Source organism: Phacochoerus africanus, chromosome 11 (genome assembly GCF_016906955.1).
Source record: "Phacochoerus africanus isolate WHEZ1 chromosome 11, ROS_Pafr_v1, whole genome shotgun sequence".
NCBI classification, from domain to species: domain Eukaryota; kingdom Metazoa; phylum Chordata; class Mammalia; order Artiodactyla; family Suidae; genus Phacochoerus; species Phacochoerus africanus.
Window position 1 is genome coordinate 108,329,624 of NC_062554.1, and position 21,642 is coordinate 108,351,265.

Consider the following 21,642-nt stretch of genomic DNA (forward strand, 5'->3'; position numbering starts at 1 on the left):
ACCCTTGGGGACTCCAGGCTAGTGCTGGCTCACTGGTGGGTAGAGTCAGGTTTCCAGAAAACTCTGGGGCTGTTGACCTGCTGAAGTTGGCAGGCAAGGCCAAGTCCAAAAGTTACTGCCAGAATACTGGCAGGCAGAGCCAGGCCCTGGAGTCTGGCTTAAGGGCCCAGGGATCCTAAAGCTGTGTCAGATCATTGTGGAATGGGGTAGGGTGGGTGTGGTTAAATTCCTGACACAATTGGGTATGGGATCCAGGACATCCCAAAACATGCTTTGGCCTGCTACTGGGAAGGGCCAAGGCCCAGCTATTCTCATGGGTAGGGTCTGGCCTGCTCTGGGTAGGGTGGGCCCGCAGGCTGCAGGATTGTGGTTTTCTTGTATTTGCTCTCTGCCCCCTGGTGGGTGAAGCTGATCTAGGTACTAGTGCAGACTTTCTAACTGTGACTGCCTACTGATGGGGTGGAGCTGAGCCTTAGCTCTCTGGTGGGCAGGGCCATGTCTAGAGATGGCTATGGGTTCAAGAAGTCTTTAGGCAGCCTGTCTGCTGATACATAGGGCTGCGTCCCTGCCCAGTTGGTAGTTTAGCCTGAGGTGTCCTCGCATTGGCACCTACAGGCTATTAGGTGGGGTCGGGTCTTGCGTTAATGATCTAGAGGGAGGGTCCTAAGATGGCAGCCTCCAACAACAGTGTCGACAGGGTAGAAAGTTCCCACGTGTGCCTGTACCAGTATCTAAATTCCCAGGGTGAGTTGCAGCCATCCCTGCCTCTCTGGGAGCCTCTCCAGGGCCATCAGGTAAGTATGGCCCAGGCTTCTATCAAATTGCCACTTTTGCCCTTAGGTCTGGTACACATGAGATTTTGTGTGTGTCCTTTAAGAGTGAGTCTCTATTTCTCCCAGTACTGTGGGGGCTCCCAAAATTAATTCATGCCAGCCTTCAAAGCCAAATGTTCTGGGGCTTATCTCTCTGGTACAGGACCCCCCAAGCTGGGGATCCTGGGAGGGGGCTCAGAACTTACTCCTTGGGAAGACCCTCTCCAATATAATGATTCTTAAATTTGGAGGTGGCCTGCCCAGGGTATGATACTTGATTATATCACAAGTCTACCCCTCCCACTCCTTGTGTTTCCTTTTTTCTGACTTTCATCTAGATAATTTTTATCTGCAGATAGTTGTGATTTGGGTGTGCTTATGAGAGGAGGTTTGCTCCACATCTTGGCAGGTCTATGCAAGGTAAATACATTTTAAGTGTAATACTCCAACAAGATCTGGTTCACTTATGATTTTAACCCTTACATACTTAGCTGAAGTGAAGTGTTACCTCAATCAAAGCTCATAGCTCTTTCTCCCAAACTCTTGCCCATCCTAAGTTCTTCCTCTCACCTCCTATTGATATTAATTCTCTTGATACAGGCTTTAGTATTCTCATTTCTGGGCAGCATCAGGGAAAAGAAAGAAGTGTCTGTCTCAATGGGTAACTTGGGTGGAAACATGAAGGAGCCAGGTATATCTTTATTTTCACCACATGTGCTTGGCCCTGGTGCTCAAATGCAGCTGTCAGCTCCATTTTCCTGGATGTACCCAATGCTGGCTTTTTTCTTGTGGCTGTTAGATGATCTTCAGATGCCTAGGTGGTCCTCCTGCAGCTTTGTCATGGGGGCATGACCATTTCCTCCCATGCTCTGGTGCCTGATCCACCCAACAGCTTTGATGTCACTTTGCTTTAGCAGCAAGGGAAGCCTGTAGAATCTGCCTCTCAGTAAACATCACCAGGGAGCAAACACCAGAAGCAAATTCTGGTGCCTTGAATTAGAATCCCTAGAAACTGGACTTACTGTGATTATTTCACAATGCAAGCATCAAATCATTAATGCTGTACCCTTGAAACTACTGTAATATCATGTCAGCCATACCTTGAAAAAAATCCCCAGGAAAAGACTCTGAGATTAAGATTTGGTACAAGTGATTCATTAAGGAAATGCTTTCAGAAAACAAAAATGGTAAGGGAGTAGGGGTGTGGGCAGGAGGAAAAGGGCAAGAAGGCAAGTAAGGGTGAGCTTTCAGATGGATTCTCAGGGAGTGTGGCTGCAGCTTGATTCCTCAGAACTCTGGAGTGTAAATGAACCGAAGAGATGTCTGGACCTGAGCAGGAGGGCCAGACAGTTGTCCCCCAGCCCCAACACACACACACACACACACACACACACACCCCAATCAAAAGTTGGTTAAGGGCCATGGGGCTGGGGGCTCTGTGTCCCTGCAAAGTCAGCTCCAGGAGGCTGAGGAAGTCTTTTGGAAAAAAAACAGGTGCAGAGCTCTGGAGGCAAAAGCAAAAGGAAGCAGGAGAGAAGCGTGCAGAGAAGACAGTCCCAGGGGGCTAGATAGAGCACAGATGGTGGTTGCTATATCTATATTTGGAATCACTTTCAAACTTCAGGGAAGAATTTCCTTAGTTGCTTCTGAATTCTCTACGGGGGACAACACATGAGGCTCATTCTTGCCTCACGAATCCTCTTTCCCAAATGTACCCTCTTCCAGCTCTGGCAACCCTGTATCTTTTCTTCAGCAGAGCTGAATGAGCAGTTCTTCAGGTTCATCTACCCAACACCCCCACAGTCCTTTCATCTTGCTACTTGCCATTTGGTTATTGCCATCCCTATCATTTTTGTCACATTAGTCCTTGATTTTGTGTGTCCCTATGTGTGTCCTGTGTGCACACACTTGTATATCTAAAGTAGGAGTCACAGGGAGAAAGAGGAAGCAGAACTCACCATTTTTGCCTCCAATTATCAATTATTCACATTGTACTGTAAAGTAGAAGCCTTGCCTTTTTGAAGCCCAACCAGTTCTCACCTTTCTTCATCCAGTGTCGGCTCACTTCAGGCCAGATTGCTGTGCAGGGCCTCAGGCAGAGCTGGCATATTCCCCTAGGCTACTGGGCCTTTTCTTCTACTGTCCATACATCCTGTTCTGCCTGTCACAGACTGTGCCACCAGTTCCCTGGTCCTTCTGTCTGCACATTGGGTCTCTCTAGTTATGTGTTGATTTCTCAGAAAACTCCGTGTATGTGAGAGGATTAAGATGGCAGAATAGGACTGGAGCTCAACTTCTCTCCTAAAAACAACAAAATTCACAGCTAAAGGCTGAGCAATCTTCAGCCAAGTGGACCGGAAACCTTAAAAAAAGATACCCTACTCCAAAAGAAAAAGAGAAGGCCACATCAAGAGGTAGGAGGGGAGATTTCATGATATAAACAACCCCATACCTCCTGGGTGGGAAGCTCCACAGACTGAAAACTAACTGGTTCACAGACTCACCTACAGGAGTGAGAGTTCTGAGCCCCACCTTAAACCTTCACATGCGGGGATCCGGCACAGGGAGAAAGAGCCCTCAGAGCATCTGGCATTGAAGTCCAGTAGGGCTTGTGGGCAGGAGCTCCACAGGACTGGGGGAAACGGATATCCCATTCTTAAAAGGCGCACATGGACTTTCAAGCGCACTGAGTCTCAGGGCACAGCAAAGTCTCCAAGGGAATCTGGGTCAAACCTGACTGCAATTCTTGGAGGACATCCTGAGAAAACAGGGGTGAATGTGGCTTGTTGTGAGAGAAGGACATTGAAGGCAAAGTTCTCAGGAATATTCAGCAGCCGTGCCTTTCTCTGGAGGGGGCCATTTGGGGAAAGTCTGGCCCCACCCGTCAGTCAGCACTGAGAAGCCCCAGGGCAAACAACAATCCAGGTGGGATCACAGCCCCGCCCCTTGGTAAACAGGCTACCTAAAGACCCCTTAGGCACACAACTGCCTCTAATCCCATCCAGAGGCTAGGCCACACCCACCAGAGGGATTAGAATCAGCTCCACCTACCAGTGGGAAGGCTTCAGTCCTCTCCTCACGAAGCCTACAGCAAGCCCCTATAGTGACTTCAGCCACAAGGGGGGCAAACACAAGAAGTAAGAGAGGCTACAACTCTATTATCTGTAAGAAGGTCACCACACCAAAAACCTATAAAAATGAAAAGATGGAGAACTATAACTCAGATGAGGGAGAAAGAAAAAAACCCAGAAAAACAGCCAAGTGATGAGGAGATTCTCAGCCTCCAGGAAAAAGACTTTAGACTGTTGATGCTGATGATGATGCAAGACATTGGAAATAAACTGGAGTCAAAGATGGATAACTTACAGGAAACACTGACCAAAGAGATACAAGATATAAAACTTAAACAAGAAATGCAAAATACAATAACTGAAATAAAAAATTCACTAGGAACAGCTGACAGCAGAATACAGGAGGCAGAAGAACAAATAAGCAAGGTGGAGGACAGGTTAGTGGAAATTACAGATGCAGAACAGAAAAGAGAAAAAAGATTGAAAACAAATGAAGAGAGTCTCAGAGAACTCTGGGACAACGTTAAACGCACCGACATCTGTATTATAGGGGTGCCAGAAGGAGAAGAGAGAGAGAAGGGGACAGAAAAAAAATATTCCAAGAGATCACAGCCAAAAACTTCCCTCACATGGGAAAGGAACCACTCACTCAAATCCAGGAAGCACAACGAGTACCATATAAAATAACCCCAAGGAGGAATACACAGAGACACATATTAATCAAACTAACCAAAATTAAAGACAAAGAGAAAATCCTGAAAGCAGCTAGGGAAAAGAAACAAATAACATACAAGGGAACCCCGATAAGGCTGTCAGCAGATTTTTCAGCAGAAACTCTGCAGGCCAGAAGGGAGTGGCATGATATACTTAACGTGATGAAAGGAAAAAACCTCCAACCAAGATTACTCTACCCAGCAAGGCTCTCATTCAGATTTGAAGGAGAAATTAAAACCTTCACAGATAAACAAAAGTTGAGAGAACTCAGCAACACTAAACCAGCCTTACAACAAATACTAAAGGAACTTCTCTAGGCAGAAAATTAAAGGCCGCAATCAGAACAAAAATACCACAAATGACAAGGCTCAAAATAAAGGTATATATACAGTAAAGATACGAAATCATCCATGCACGATTATACCACCAAAATCCGAAATCATGAGAAGAGGTGGGCACAAATGCAGGACACGGGAGATGAACTTGCAATTAAGAGAACAACTTAAAACAATCTCATATACCTATAGACTCTTATATCAAAACTTCAGAATAACTGCAAACCAGAAATCTACACTTGATACACAAACAAGGAATCTCTGGAGAAGAAACACAGCTCATAGTCAATAAGTGCATAATCCACCATGAAGGGGGTCATTTACATCATTCTTGGAATGCTTAAGTCTTAGATCTGATTTTGATTTCCTCTCCATCAAAGAATTTATGATAATTATAATTAATGCAACTGTACAATTAAATAATACAGTTCTACAATTATTAATAACCATTTCTCTCCATGGTACAATGTAAGGTCTATAATGTCTTGTTTATCACATCACCTAGAACGGTGTAATGCCTATATTGAGGAATCAATAAGAAGTAACAAATTGTGAGGACATATTTATATAGTTACACTGTTTTTTAACCAATTGATACCTTTTATATTTTACTTATTTTCAGGGGGTGTATTTTTTTTGTTATTCTTACCTGTTAAGTTACTCTTTTTATTATGCTATATAAAATATTTAATGGTATATAAGGTTTCTTCTTTATAAATTTTAGTTGCATAATACACACAATTTTAATATGCTAATTTTTAAAGAAAAATTGAAATGTAATAGATAATACTAAATTGTAAAGATGAAAGCCATACAAAATGGGATAAAGTATAGAATAAATCTATTTGTCTCAGCATATTTTCCATTCCACTTCTCCAGAGGGAGTCATTTAATCTCTTTCTTAAGATCCATGATATAATAATCTGTGTGAATGTAATTGCGTTTAAATATATGTATTTTATTCTGTAAAAAAATATATTTTAAAAAAAAAAAAAAAACTCCGTGTACGAATACCAGTCACTCTTCATCCCTCTAGGATGTTATATGCATGTTTTGATAAATGACCAGGCATAGGATTCCCCAAATCTGCCCTACTAGTCACACCTCTACCGGTGCAAACATTGTGTGCTAAAACTACTCATGAGGTAGAGTAGCAGGAGGGCGAAGGAAGTGCCGCTGTGCAAACAACCATGAGAAAGGGATGTATTATAAAGCCTTAGCCAAGGTGTTTACTCCTCCCCCTGATAACTCTCATCCCTGACCCTTATCAGGCCACCAGATGGGGCCCCATTGCTCCAGGAGTTATCACCATAGAAACAGCAAAGCAAGGCATCAATTTTTTTTATTAAAGTATAGTTGATTTATACATTACACCAGAAACTATCAAAACACTGTAAATCAACTATAATTTAGTTTTTTTGTTTTTTGGTGGGTTTTTTTTTTTTTGTCTTTTGTCTTTTTAGGGCTGCACCTGTGGTATATGGACGTTTCTGGGCTAGGGGTCAAATTGGAGCTACAGCTTCCAGCCTACACCACAGCCCCAGCAGTGCCAAATCAAAGCCACATCTCCAACCTACACCACAGCTTGCAGCAAAGCTGAATCCTTAGCACACTTAGTGAGGTCAGGAATCAAACCAACATCCTCATGGCACTAGATGGATTCTTAACCTACTGAGCTACGAAGGGAACTCCCAGCTATACTTCAGTTTTATAATGTTCCAATGGAATATATAGTTGATTGACAACATTATTACAGGTGTACAGTAAAGTGATTCAGTTATGCATATTTTTTTACATTCTTTTTCATTATAGGTTATTATGAATATTTAATGTAGTTCTCTATGCTGTAGAGTAAATCCTTGTTTATCTATTTTATATTTAGTGGCATATATCTGCTAATCCAATACTCCTAATTTAACCTCCGCTTTCCCTTTGCTACCCATTAGTTTGTTTGCTGTCTCTGAGTCTGTTTTTTAAAATTCATTCATAGTTTTTATATTCCACATATAGGTAATATGTATAATGTCTTTCTCTGACTTCATTCAGTATGATAATCTCTAGGTCCATCCATGTAGCTAAAAATAGCATTATATCATTATTTTTATGGCTGAGTAATATTCCATTGTATATATGTACCACATCTTCTTTATCCATTCATCTGTTCACGGACCCTTAGTTTGCTTCTTGGCTATTGTAAATAGTGCTGCTATGAACAAATTAGAGGTTTCATATAATATGTATCCAGGAGTGGGGTTGCTAGATCCCATGGAACCTCTATTTTTAGTGTCTTGAGGAACTACCATACTGTCTCCATAGTGGCTCTACCAAGTTAAATTCCCACTAACAGTGTTGGAGAGTCCCCTTTTCTCCACACCCTCTCCAGCATTTATTGTTTGTAGACTTTTTTGCTTTGTAGGGCACATGGAATTTCCCAGGCCAGGTGTTGAATCAGAGCTGCAGCTGCCAGCCCACACCACAGCCACAGCAATGCCAGATCTGAGCCATGTCTGAGACCTACACCACAGTTCACAGCAGCACCAGACCCTTAACCTGCTGAGAAAGACCAGGGATCGAGCCTGCATTCTCATGGATGCTAGTCAGATTCATTATCATCGAGCCATGATGGGAACTCCCTTTTTGTAGACTTTTTAAAGATGGCCTTTTTGACCAATGTGCAGTGGTACTTCATCATAGTTTTGATTTGCATTTCTCTAATAGTGATATTGAGCATCTCTTCATGTGCCTGTTGACCATCTGTGTCTTCTTTGGAGAAGTGTCTATTTAGGTCTTCTAGAATTTTTGGATTGGGTTGTTTGGTTTTGTGGTATTGACCAGTGTGAGCCATTTGTATCAAGTTCTTAAATTCTAAGAGTGGTTTGTGTGCCTTCTGTAAAAGTAGAAAGCTGTCTTTTTTGGTGCCTCTTTTCTTATAGCATTGTGATAAACCTCTAGCGCCCAGGTAACTTCTACAGTTTCCTACTCTTTTCAAGCAGACCAAATGGAGTTTAAAATCTAATCACCTTGTAAGGTTGTCCTGATTCCTCTCTAGCACATGTAGGGCAAAACCTGTGCACTAGATCAGAATGCTTTTTAATCCTTTTCTCTTTGCTTTTGGGCTTGAACATTTGTTTTCCTAATAGAACCATCTGTAATATATCGTTTGAGGCTCTCCCTAATAAGAAATATAAATGTACTAGAACATCTATTTTTCAAACAAATCATGCCCGTCTTTGCCCTTCGGTCAATCTAAATGAGGCAATTTTTCCCCAGAAGCATCCTCCCAATACCCCAACATTTAACCCAGGCTGGAACTATTGTGGTTCTACCTGGCTTGCCTTTACTGTTTTTCATCCCATTCTTCCCTGGGAGTCCCTTAAGCAAAGTGTCCCAGCACACCTAGACTTGCTTCTAGCCTTTGAGTTTATAATAATTACGCATTAGTTAGGATAGGTTAAGTTAGGCTGTAGTAACAACTCCAAATATTACTTATTTATAATAATAAGTTTATTTTTCCCTCACATTATCTAATCATCGTGACATATTACTGCAGTTTTCCTCCATGTCATCTTCATTCTGGGACCAGGCAAGCAGAGCAGCCTCTACCCAAAGTATTGCCAGTTTCTGTGGCAGAGAGAAAAGAGACATGAAGAATCTCATATTGGCTCTTAAAGATTCTGCTTAGAAGTAGCACACATTAATTCTGCCCTATTTCATTTATCAATGCAAGTCACATGGCCATTCCTGAATTCAACTGCATGAGAATGTACAACACTCTGACAGAAGTATCTAAGGAAGGAAAGCTAGGATATTTGACCAATGATAATTCAACCTGTCGGAATCCACCTTAACTCAGTATAGCATAGTCTTATAAAGTCCTCAGTCATATTCATCTGTTAACTGGTAAAATAAATTCTATCACCTACTGTGATTGAAACCACAGTTCGGGTCATGAAATTCTGAACTGAATTAAAGGTATATAATTAGCAATCCAAAGTTAAACTGATCCCTGGTGAGGAGGAGGTGGTGAATCCAAGGAACTTCACAAGCTGCGTGAATCCAAGAAGTTAGTCACGCCATGGTTCCCTTCTTGGCTCTGGATACACAGGCTAGAAATACAGATCCAAGCCACCTGCCTGTGCCTGGAGCTCATGAACCAGAGGCCCCCAGCCTCATACATGAGAGCCCTGAGGCGTATGTGGAACGTAGATGCTTTCTGCATTTAACTGTCCCTGTATGCTCTTCTTGCTGAGAAACAGACCAAAGGGGGAAAACAAGCTGTGATAGCAAAATAGCTTGGGGGGAAACAAGCTGTGATAGCAAAATAGCTTTCTCCCCTTAGCTACCTAGAAGCCTGTTGGAAGCACTGCCTGTTCTGGAGTCAGCCGTAAGTGAAACTAAAAGAATCTGATTTCCCAATAATGTCATCCCAGTCTGAGCCACACCATCAGCTTATACAGCAGCACAATGAAACATGGCCTGTCCCTGAAGTACCCTGGTCTCAGAATGTTGCTTTTAAGCATGCCCTGACACGGCTGGACAGCAATACATCTCAGTTCATTACCCACTGCTTCTCCTTCCTTTTCCAGTGTTCTTTGTGGAGGGACAACAGCCAAATGGACAACATAACCAACTTTATAAACAGCCAAGTATACGACTTATCTAAACACAAATATTTTTGAGATATAAGAAAGTCTGCTAAGAAGGAATCATATAATTTGAAATATTTATTTATTGATCTTCAGCTGGTTTTATGATGTTGATAGGCTAATAAAAGTCCTGTAAGAACTATTTTTTAAAAATAAAATAGAAAATAGAAGTAATGTTTCCATATATATTAAAGCAAATCTTATAAAAACTTCTTTATATCCATTACTTAAGTATTTGAAATCATATACGCAAAATATTCTTGGTACCTATTCACTAACTTTAATCTGATTCTCAGCTGTATCTCTTGACCACAGATATTTTTCTGCAAAACTTATTTATTGAAGTAGAGCTGATAAGCAATGTTTCAGTTGTACAGCAAAGTGATTCAGTTTTTATATATGCAGAAATATGGATTGGTAGATAGATTCTTTGTCATATTCTTTTCCATTACAAGTTATTATAAAATGCTGCATGTAAGAGTTCCCATTGTGGCTCAGTGGTACTGAACCCAACTAGTACCCATGAGGACGTGGGTTCAATCCCTGGCCCTGCTCAGTGGGTTAAAGGATCTGGCATTGCCATGAGCTGTGGTGTAGGCCACAGATGCAGCTCAGATCTGGTGTGGCTGTAGCTGTAGCATAGGCCAGAAACTATAGCTCTGATTTGACTCCTAGGCTGGGAACCTCCATATACCATCGGTGTGGCCCTAAAAAGACCAAAAAAAAAGCAAACAACTAAAATAGATCATTTGTAATCTAGGTGAGTTATTTTCCAACTACATCAAAAAGGTCTTGTACATCAATTAAAGTGTTCATAGTCTAGCAGGGAAGGACTAATGCTAGGATAATCTCCAGGTCCATCCATGTTGCTGCAATTGGCATTATTTCATTCTTTTTGATGGCTGAGTAATATTCAAATGTGTGTGTGTGTATTTATATGTATATATGCCACATCTTTATCCATTCATCTGTCAATGTAAATATAGGTTGCTTTCATGTCTTAGCTATTTGTAAACAGTGCTGATATCAGCATTGGGTGCATGTATCTTTTTTTAGTTTTTGTTTTTTCTAAATATATGCTTAGGAGTGGGATTGCTGGATTATCTGATAACTATTTTTAGAGAAAAACTTTATAAAAATTATTTAATTTTTTTTCAAAAAATTTCCACTAGTCCTTAAATGTACATTTTATGGTTGATAAATTTAACATTGTTCATACACATGGCTTTTCTTTGCATACTATAATCTATAATTGAGAAAATACTGTATTTACAGGTACTAACGTGCAAGGAAGCGGAGAATAAATTCTGCTAAATGGAGAAGAAGCTCAATTCTAATTTCCTTTATATTGAAATAAGTAATATTGCAGCCCAAATATCCTTGTCTTCTGCTTCCATTCAAAGTTTCTTTCTGTAAATTTTTTGCATTTTTAAATTGTGGTGTAATGTTATAAAATTTACCATTTTAACAATTTCAAGGGTGAATTTCAGAGGCAGTAATAAGTATATTCACATTGTTGTGTGACCATCACCACCATCTGCCTGCATAAGTCATTTCATCTTGCAAAACTGAATTTCTATACCCATGAAACAGTAAGTCCTCATTCTCCCATCCCCCCAGCCTTTGCCAACCCCATCCTACTTTCTGGCTCTATAAATTTAACTACTCTAGTTACATCATACAAGCGGGATAATACGGTGTTTGTCCTTTTTGTAACTAGCTTATTTCACTTGGCTTAATGTCCTTAAGGTTCATCTAAACTGTAGCATGTATCAGTATGTCCTACCATTTTAAGGTAGAATAATATTCTATTGTATCTGTATATCCTACATTTCGTTGATCCATTCATCCATCAATGGATATTTTGGTTGCTTCAACCTTTTCACTATTATGAATAATGCTGCTATGGACGTAGGAGTACAAATATGTCTTGAAGTCATTATTCAGAAGCGGAATTGCTGGATCATATAGTGGTTCTGTTTTTAATTTTTGAGGAACCTCCATACCATTTTCCACAGTGACTGTACCCAGTTACATTCCCACCAACAGTGTAGGAGGGTTGCAATCCCACTACAACCTCACTAACATCAGTTATTTTCTGGTTTTGAGAGTATCTGTCCTTATGGGCATGAGGTAGTACATCATTGTAGTTTGTATTTCTGTATTGATTAGTATATTGAGCATCTGCTCATGTACTTTTTGGCCATTTGTATGTATTCTTTTAAGAAAGGTCTATTTCAAGACACCATCAAACTCCTAGAAGAACATAGGCAAAACATTCTCTGACATCAATCTTACAAATGTGTCCTTAGTTCAGTCTCCCAAGGCAAAGGAAATAAAAGCAAAAATAAAGGGGACCTAATCAAACTGACGAGCTTTTGCACAGCAAAGAAATCCATAAAACAAAAAGAAACCTACGGAATAGGAGAAAATAGTTTCAAATAATGCAACTGACAAGGGCTTAATCTCTAAAATACACAACTTATACAGCTTAACATCAAAAAAACCAACAACCCAATTTAAAAAAAAAAGGCAAAACACCTGAATAGACATTTCTCCAAAGAAGATATATAGATGGCCAACAGGCGCATGAAAAAATGCTCACGATCACTAATTACTAGAGAACTGCAAATCAAAACTACTATGAGGTTCCACTTCATACCAGTCAGAATGGCTGTCATTAATAAGCCTACAAATAACAAATGCTGGAGAGGGTGTGGAGAAAAGGGTACCCTCCTACCCTTTTTCCATTGGTAAAACCACTATGGAAAACAGTATGGAATACCTCAGAAAACTAAATATAGAACTACCATATGACCCATATATCCGGAGAAAACTTTTATTCAAAAAGATACGTGTACCCATATGTTCATTGTAGAAATATTCACAATAGCCAAGGCATGGAAAAAACCTAAATGTCCATTGACAGATGAATGGATTAGGGAAAGGTGGTATATATACACAATAGATTACAACTCAGCCATAAAAAAGAACAAAATAATGCCAGTAACCTGGATGGAACTAGAGCCTCTCATACTAAGTGAAGTAAGTCAGAAAGAGAAAGACAAATACCATATGATATCTCTTATATCTGAAAACTAATATATTGTGCAAATGAACCTTTCCACAGAAAAGAAAACCATGGACTTGGAGAACAGACTTGTGGTTACCAAGGGGGAGGGGGAAGGAGCGGGATGGACTGGGAGACTGGGGTTGATAGATGCAAACTATTGCCTTTGGAATGGATAAGCAATGAGATCCTTCTGTATAGCACAGGGAACTATATCTAGTCCTTTATGATGGAACATGATGGGGGATAATGTGAGAAAGAGAATAGTATATATATGTGTGTGTGACTGGGTCACTTTCCTGTACAGCAGAAAGTGGAAGAACACTGTAAACCAATTATAAAGGAAAAAATAAAAATCATTCAACAAAGAAAATGGCAATAACAATATTTTCTCTAGCTGGAGAATTAATGGCATTGGATAATGTTTATGAGAAGGAAACTAAAAATCCTGAAGCCAGATGGTGATGTTAATCTTTAAAACCTATTTTGAATTAGACATAGACATTAGTCTTCCAATAAATGTATGACACTGGGAAAAGAATGTGTATTCAAGTCTTTTACCCATTTTGAAATTGGATTGCTTGTTGTTATTGTTGAGTTGTAAGAGTGCTTTATATATTCTGGATTTTAAACTCTTATCAGATATATGATTTGTAAATATTGCCAACCTTTGCTTGGGTTGCATTTTTAGTTTGTTGATTGTGTTCTTTGCACTGAGGTTTTTCAGAGTTTTTTTTATTAATAAGTTTTATTACATTTATGGTTGTACAATGATCATCACAACCAAATTTTATAGCTTTTCTGTCCCAAACCCTCAGTGCATCCCCCACCCTCCATCCTGTCTCCTTTGGAAACCATAAGTTTTTTAAAGTCTATGATTCCATATATGTTCTGCAAAGAAGTTCACTGTGTCCTTTTTTTTAGATTCCACATGTCAGTGAAAGCATTTGATGTTGGTGTCTCATTGTCTGACTGATTTCACTTAGCGTGATAATTTCTAGGTCCATCCATGTTGCTGCAAATGCTATTATTTCTTTCCTCTTAATGGCTGAGTAATATTCCATTGTGTATATGTACCACATCTTGATCCACTCCTCTGTCGAAGGACATTTAGGTTGCTTCCATGTCTTGGCTATTGTTAAAGTGCTGCAATGAACATTGGAGTACATGTATCTTTTTGAGTCATGGTATTCTCTGGATAGATGCTCAGGAGTGGAATTGCTGGATCAAATGGTAATTCTATTTTTAGTTTTCTGAGGAATCTCCATACTATTTTCCACAGTGGTTGCACCAATTTACATTTCCACCAACAGTGTAATAGGGTTCCCTTTTCTCCACACCCTCTCCAGGACTTAGTGTTGGTAGGTTTTTTGATGATGACCATTCTGGCTGATGTAAGGTGGCACCTCACAGTGGTTTTTATTTCAATTTTTCTAATAATTAGTGACATTGAACATCTTTTCATTTTTTTTGTGTATCTGTATGTCTTCTTTGGAGAGTTGTCTGTTGGGCTCTTCTGCCCATTTCTTGATAGGATTGTTTGGTTTTTGGTTTTGAGCTGTAGAAAGTGTTTATAAATTTCGGAGATTAATCCCTTGTCAGTCACTTCATTTGCAAAGATTTTCTCCCATTCTGTGGGTTATCTTTTCTTTTTATTTAGGGTGTCTTTGCAGTGTGGAAACTTTTAAGTCCCATTTGTTTATTTTTGTTTCTATTGTCATTACTCTAAGAGGTGGCTCTGATAAGATGTTGCTGTGGTTTATGTCAGAGAGTGTTTGGCCTTTGTTTTCCTCTTAGAGTTTTATAGTATCTGATGTTATATGTAGATTTTTAATCCATCTTGAGTGTATTTTTGTGTTTGATGTTAAGGAGTGTTCTAATTTCATTCTTTTACATGTGGCTATCCAGTTTTCCCAGCACTGCTTATTGAAAGGGCCGTCTTTTCTCCATTGTATATTCTTGCCTCCTTTGTCATAGATTAGTTGACTGTAGGTACATGGGTTTAATTCTGGGCTTTGTATCCTGTTCCACTGATCGATATATCTATCTTTGTGCTATACCATGCAGTTTTGATGGCTGTAACTTTGTAGTATAGTCTGAAGTCAAGGAGCTTGATTCCTCCAGCTCCATTTTTCTTTTTCAGGATGTCTTTGGCTATTCTGGGTCTTTTGTGCTTCCAAACAAATGTTAAAATGTTTTGTTCAAGTTCTGTGAAAAATGTCTTTGGGAATTTGATAGGGATTGCATTGAATCTGTAGATTGCCTTAAGTAGTATAGTTGTTTTGTTAACGTGGACTCTTCCCATCCAAGAGCATGGTATGTCTTTCCATCTCTTTGTGTCATCTTTGATTTCTTTCATTGCTTTAGGTGTAAAGTATTCATCAGCATTTTCAGAGTACAGGTCTTTTGTCTCTTTAGGTAGGTTTATTCCTAAGTATTTTCTTCTATTTGATGTAATGGTAAATGGAATTCTCTTCCTGATCTTTCATTGTTAGTATATAGAAATGCAATTGATGTCTGTGTATTTTTTATGTTGCCATTCTTTATTATTATTTTAATAGTTATTTCCCCAATATAATTTTTTTTTTACTTCTGTGTATTAATTTTGTATCCTGTGACTTTGCCGAATTCATTGATGAGCTCTAACAGTTTTCTGGTAGAGTCTTTAGGATTCTCTAGGTATAAAGTTATCTGCAAATAGTGGTAGTCTTTTGGATTTCTTTTACTTCTCTGATTGCCATGGCTATGACTTCTAAAACTATGTTGAATAGTAATTGTGAGAGCTGACATCCTTGTCTTGTTCCTGATCTCATCAGGAATTCTTTCAGCTTTTCGCCATTGAGAATGATGTTAGCTATGGGTTTATCATATATGGCCTTTATTATATTGAGGTAAGTTCACTTTATGCCCATGTTCTGAAGGGTTTTTATCAGAAGTAGGTGTTGAATTTTGTCAAAAGATTTTTCTACATCTTTTGAGTGGATTATATGGTTTTTGTTCTTCAGTTTGTTAATGTCGTGTATCACACTGATCGATTTGCAGATATTGAAGAGCCCTTGCATCCCTGGGATAAATCCCACTTGATCATGGTGTACAATCCTTTTAATGTTTGCTGGATTCAGTTTACTAGTGATTTGTTGAGGATTTTTGCATCTATGTTCATCAGTGATATTGGCCTACAATTTTTCTTTTTTTGTGTGGTATCATTGTCTAGTTATGGTGTCAGGGTGATGATGCCCTCATAGAATGAGCTTGGGAGTGTTCCTTCCTCTGCAGTTTTTTTGGAATAGTTTCAGAAGGCTAGGTGTTTGCTCTTTTCTAAATGCTTGATAGAATTTGCCTGTAAAGCCATCTGGTCCTGGACTTTTGTTTGTTGGAATTTTTTTAATCACAGTTTCAATTTCAGTACTTGTGATTGGTCCATTCGTCTTTTCTATTTCATCTTGGTTTAGTCTTGGAAGATTGCACTTTTCTAAGAATTTGTCCATTTCTTCTAGGTTTTCTGTTTTATTGGTGTATAGTTGCATATAGTAGTTTCTTATGATCCTTTGTATTTCTGTGAGGTCCGTTGTTACTTCTCCTTTTTCATTTCTAATTTTATTTTGGAGTCCTCTCTCTTTTTCTTGATGAGTCTGGCTAAGGGTTTATCAATTTTGTTGATCTTTTCAAAGAACCAGCTTTTCATTTCATTGACATTTTCTATGGTTTTCTTCATTTATTTTTCATTGATATCTGCTTCAATCATTATGATTTCTTTCCATCTGCTAACTTTAAGTCTTGTCTGTTCTTCTCTCTAGTTGCTTTAGGTGTAAAGTTGTTTATTTTATCTTTTTCTTGTTTCCTTAGGTAGACTTGTATTGCTATAAACTTTCCTCTTAGAGCTGCTTTTGCTATATCCCATAGGTTTTGGAGTGTCATATCTTTGTTGTCATTTGCTTCTAGGTACTTCTTAATTTCCTCTATGATTTCTTCGATGATCCATTTCTTGTTTAGTAGCATGTTTATTCTCCACATGTTTGTGATTTTTGCAGTTTTTTTCTTATTGTTGATTTCTAGTCATATAGTGTGGTCAGAAAAGATGCTTGATATGATTTCAACTTTCTTAAATTTACCAAGGCTTGATTTGTGTCCCAGAATGTGATCTAGAAAAATGTTCCATGTGCACTTTAGAAGAATGTGTATTCTGCTGCTTTTGGATGGAATGTTCTATAATTATCTATGATGTCAATCTGGTCTGATGTATCATTAAAGGCCTGAGTTTCCTTGTTGATTTTCTTTCTAGAGGATCTGTCCATTGATGTGAGTAGAGTGATGTGGACTTTAAAGTCTCCTATTATTGTATTCCCATCAATTTCTCCTTTTATGTCTGTTAATATTTGCTGTATGTATCTGGGTGCTCCTATATTATGGGCATGTACATTTACGCTTGTGATATCCTCTTCTTGAATCCTTTTATCATTAAGTAGTGTCCTTCTTTGTCTTTTTTATGGCCTTCATTTAAAGTCTATTTTGTCTGATAGGAGTATTGAAACTCTTGCTTTCCTGTCTTGTCCACTGGCATGAAATAAACTTTCCAATCCCCTCACTTTCAATCTGTATGTTTCCTTTGCCCTAGGGTGAGTCTCTTGTAAACAGCATATTGTAGGCTTTTGCTTTTTTGTTCTTGTTGTTGTTGTTTTTTAGGGCTGCACCTGTGGCAGGTAGAGGTTCCCAGGCTAGGGGTCAGATTGGAGCTACAGCTGCCCATCTATGCCACAGCAATGCTCGATCTGAACCGCATCTGACCTACACCACAGCTCACAGCAATGCCACTGGGCAAGCAAATTTCTTCCTTTCAGAACTTTGAATACATCTTGCCACTCTCTTCTGGCCTGTATTTTTTCTATAGAGAAATCAGTGATAGCCTTATGGGGGTTCCCATTTAGTTAATGCTTTGTTTTTCTCTTGCTGCCTTTAGAATCCTCTATCTTTAACTTTTGCCATTTTTGTTATAATATGACTTGGTGTGGGCCTGTTTGGGGTCAACTTGTTTGGGGCCCTCTGTGCTTCCTTCCCTGTTTTCTTTAGATTTGGAAAGTTTTCAGACATAATTTCCTCAAATATGTTTTCAATCCACTTTTCTTTTTCTTATACTTCTGGAATTGCTATTATGAATCAATTGGCCTGCTTTATATTTATACCATAGATCTTTTATATTGCTTTCATTTTTTTCATTTGATTTTCTCTCTGCTGTCCTGATTGGGTGATTTCCATTATTCTATCTTCCAAATCACTAATTCATTCCTCTGCATTATTCATTCTGCTCCTTACTGCCACTAGCTCAGTTGGTGTCTCTGCAAATAAATTTTCTATTTTTTCTTGGTTCCTCCTTATATTTTCTAGTTCCTTTCTAAAGTAATTTGCATTACTGTTTATATCTGCTCTTAATTACTTCATAGATTGCCTTAATTCCTTCAGTATATACACGATCTCCTTTTTTTTTTTTTTCACTCAGCGCCTATTAGACTGAAGAGGTCTATTTCATTGTTTGCTGCTTCATGTGAATTCTCCTGTTCTTTTAACTGGGAGTGGTTCATGAGCTTCTTCATCTTGCTTATATTTTTCTTTTCCTGTGAGTTTAGGGAAACCAAAATGTAGGCCTGGAGAGCTATTTCTATGCAAGAGCACCCCTTTGTATTTCATGGGGGGTTACTATTTATTTTTGGCTTGGGAGCTTAAATATTGGCTGTCTCTTTCTTTGGTGTGAACAGGCTGTTATCCCAAGGATGCTGTGTGTGTTTCCAGGGAGGAGGCAATGGGTAGGGCTATTCGTCAGTGCCTGGTTGCTGGGCTCTTGACAGTAGCAAGGACCTGCAGGAAAGTGGCACAGGCTACTCTTAGTTGCAGGCCCCCAGGTGGTGGTAATGAGCCTTAGGCAGCAATGGGTGGTGCCCAAAGCATGTGGCAGTGGCAGTGTGTGAGTTGGCCAGGGGAATAAGAGCAACACCAGATGGTGTTCAATCACAGTGCCCTCCTCTGGGGTGCCCTCTAAGGTAATAGGTGCTACTAATGGTACCTGTTCATGGACCTCTAGTGGTGATGAGCCACCCCTACCTCTGGAGTCAGAGATAACTGCAGTGGTTTGCCACTGCCACCTGTAGACCACACAAGAAGCACCCTGTCCTGCTTAGCCCATGCAGGAGGTGCTGTACAAGCTGCGTCTAGTTACAGGGTCCTGGGAAGTGGCAGTGATAAAGCATGGGAGCCCTGCCCAAAGCTTTTATCAGTGGCAGCAGCAGGGGAGTGCGAGCAACAATGTGTGGTGCTCAGTTGCAGTGCCCCCCCTTTTTGTCTTTTTTGTCTTTTTAGGGCTGCACCTGTGGCATATGGAGGTTCCCAGGCCAGGGGTCGAATTGGAGCTGTTGCTGCCACCCAATGTCACAGATATAGCAATGTGGGATCCAAGCCATGTCTGCAACCTACACCACAGCTCATGGCAATGCCAGAATATTAACCCACTGAGCAAGGCCAGGAATCAAACCCATGTCCTCATGGATACTAGTTGAGTTCATTAACCACCGAGCCATGATGGGAACTCCACAGTGCCCCCTGTTTTGCCCAACTCTGAGGTGACTGTTCACAGACCCCTGTTGGTGGCAGGCCATGCCTCCCTCCGGTTTCTGGGATGACTACTGTGGTTTGTCTCTACCCCCCATAGATCACTCAAGATGCATCATTGTCACACTTAGACCCCCCACTGCCCTCACCCCACACAAGAAGTGCCCAGCTATCCATAGCCTTTACAAGACACACCCAGTTTCCCGTAGCCTGAGCAGGTGGCCTCTTGTCACCCGTAGCCTGTGACAGAGGCACCTCACCCCCTGTGAGCCCGCACATGCATAGAGAGGTTCCTGTGTCTGTCCACCCTTCCTCCTCTTGTCCTCTCCACCAGTGGCACTTTGTTTCTCCTGTGGACCCAGACCTCCTACCAGGTTCCCTTGGCTGTGGCTTTCCACCTCTCAGCCCATGGCACATTGCTCCCTAGCCCCTCAGAATGTCTCCACACAGCCAATCCTAGTCTTCTCCCCAGAACTAACTTCTGGAGCCTGAGCCGCAGTGCACAGCACCCCACCTGCCCCCCTCTACCTCTGAACATCTCAGGCTGTAGTGTCCAGGCGGTGGTGCAGATGATCTGTGCAGCTGTCTGCTTTGCCCTCCTCGGTCCAGCTGCTGCACTTTTCTCGGCAACTTTGAGGTCCCTCTGTTTTGACTGATCTCCCCAGTGGTTAGGTGGCTTCCCAGGGTGTGGGTTCCTTTTCTCTTTCACAGTTCCCTCTCAGGAATGCTAGTCCCATCCTGATTTCTTTTTATTCTCTCTCTTTTTTTTTCTCTTGTTTTACCCAGTTATGAGGAGGATTTCTTGCCATTTTTAGAGGTTTAAGTTCTTTTGTCAGCATTCAGTAGATGTTCTGTGCAAATCATTCTACATGTAGATGTGTTTTTTTGATGTGTTTGTGGGAGAAGGTGAGCACATTGTGCTCCTCAACCATCTTGATCCTTCTCTCTGTATGTAGTTTTATGCGGAACCTCCAAACTGTTTTCCATAGTGGTTGGACTGATTTACATTCCCATCAACAGTATAGAAGGGTTCCCTTTTCTTCACACCCTCTCCATCATTTATTATTTGTTGACTTATTAATGATGGCCATTCTGACTAGTGTGAGGTGGTACCTCATTTTAGTTTTGATTTGTATTTCTCTAATATTTGGTAATGTTGAGCATCTTTTCATGTGCCTACTGGCTATGTATTTTTTGGAGAAATTTCATTAGGTCTTCTTCCCATTTTTCACTTGGGTTGTTTGTGTTTTTGTTGTAGAGTGAATGAATTATTCATATATTTTGGAGATTAAGCTCTTGTTTGTTGCATTGTTTGCAAAGATATTCTCCCATCCTATGGGTTATATTTTTGTATTTTATGGCTTCCTTTGCTGTTCAAAAGCTTTGGGGTTTAATTAGCTACCGTTAGTTTATTTTTACTTTTTGTTGTCGTTATTCTAGGAGGTGGATCAGACAAGATACTGCTGTGATGTATGCCAAAGTGCATCCGGCCTATTGTCCTCTATGAATTTTATAGTATCTGGCCTTATATTTAGGTCTTTAATATACTTTGAGTTTATTTTTGTGTATGGTATTATGTAATGTTCTAATTTCATTCTTTTATATGTAGCTGTCCAGTTTTCTCAGCACCACTTATTGAAGAGACTGTCTTTCCTCCACTGTAAGTTCTTGTCTCCTTTGTCAAAGATAAGTTGACCATAGATGCTTGAGTTTATTTCTGTGGTTTCTATCCTATTCCACTGATTTATATTTCTGTTTTTGTGCCTATACTATACTGTTTTGATGACTGTATCTTTGTAGTATAAAATGAAGTCAGGGAGCCTAATTCATCCAATTCCATTTTTCTTTTTTTCCTCTTCTGTTGCTTTGGCTATTTGGGGTCTTTTGTGTGTCCATCAAATTTTAAAATACTTTTTCTGGTTTGCGAAGAATGTCATTGGCAATTTGAATACAGATTGCACTGAATCTGTAGATTGCCTTGAGTAGTATAGGCATTATTATAACATTGATTCTTCCAGTCCAAGAGCATAGTTTATCTTTTCATCTGTTTATGTCATCTTTGCTTTCTTTCATTAGTGTCTTAGTTTTCAGAGAACATTGTCTTTTGTTTATTTAGATAGGTTCATTCCTAGGCATTTTTTTTTTGACATGATAGTAAATGGGATGGTTTCACTAATTTCTTTTTCTGATCTTTCACTATTATTATATAGAAATGAAATCTATTTGTGTATTAATTTTGAATCCTGCAATTTTACCAGATTCATTGATGAACTCTAACAGTTTTCTGACAGTATATTTAGGATTTTCTAGGTATAGTATCATGTCATCTTCAAACAGGGATAGTTAGTTTGTTCAATTCCTCTGTAGCTTTACAGAGTACAGACACATGTCAATGGC

The 21,642-nt window shown here is 39.7% G+C and overlaps 1 pseudogene; it reads left to right on the forward strand.

The window, feature by feature from the left end:
* Window positions 1-668: 668 nt before the first annotated feature.
* The window catches only part of LOC125112174 (serine/arginine-rich splicing factor 3-like), a 69,655-nt pseudogene continuing 48,681 nt past the window's right edge, over window positions 669-21,642 (forward strand).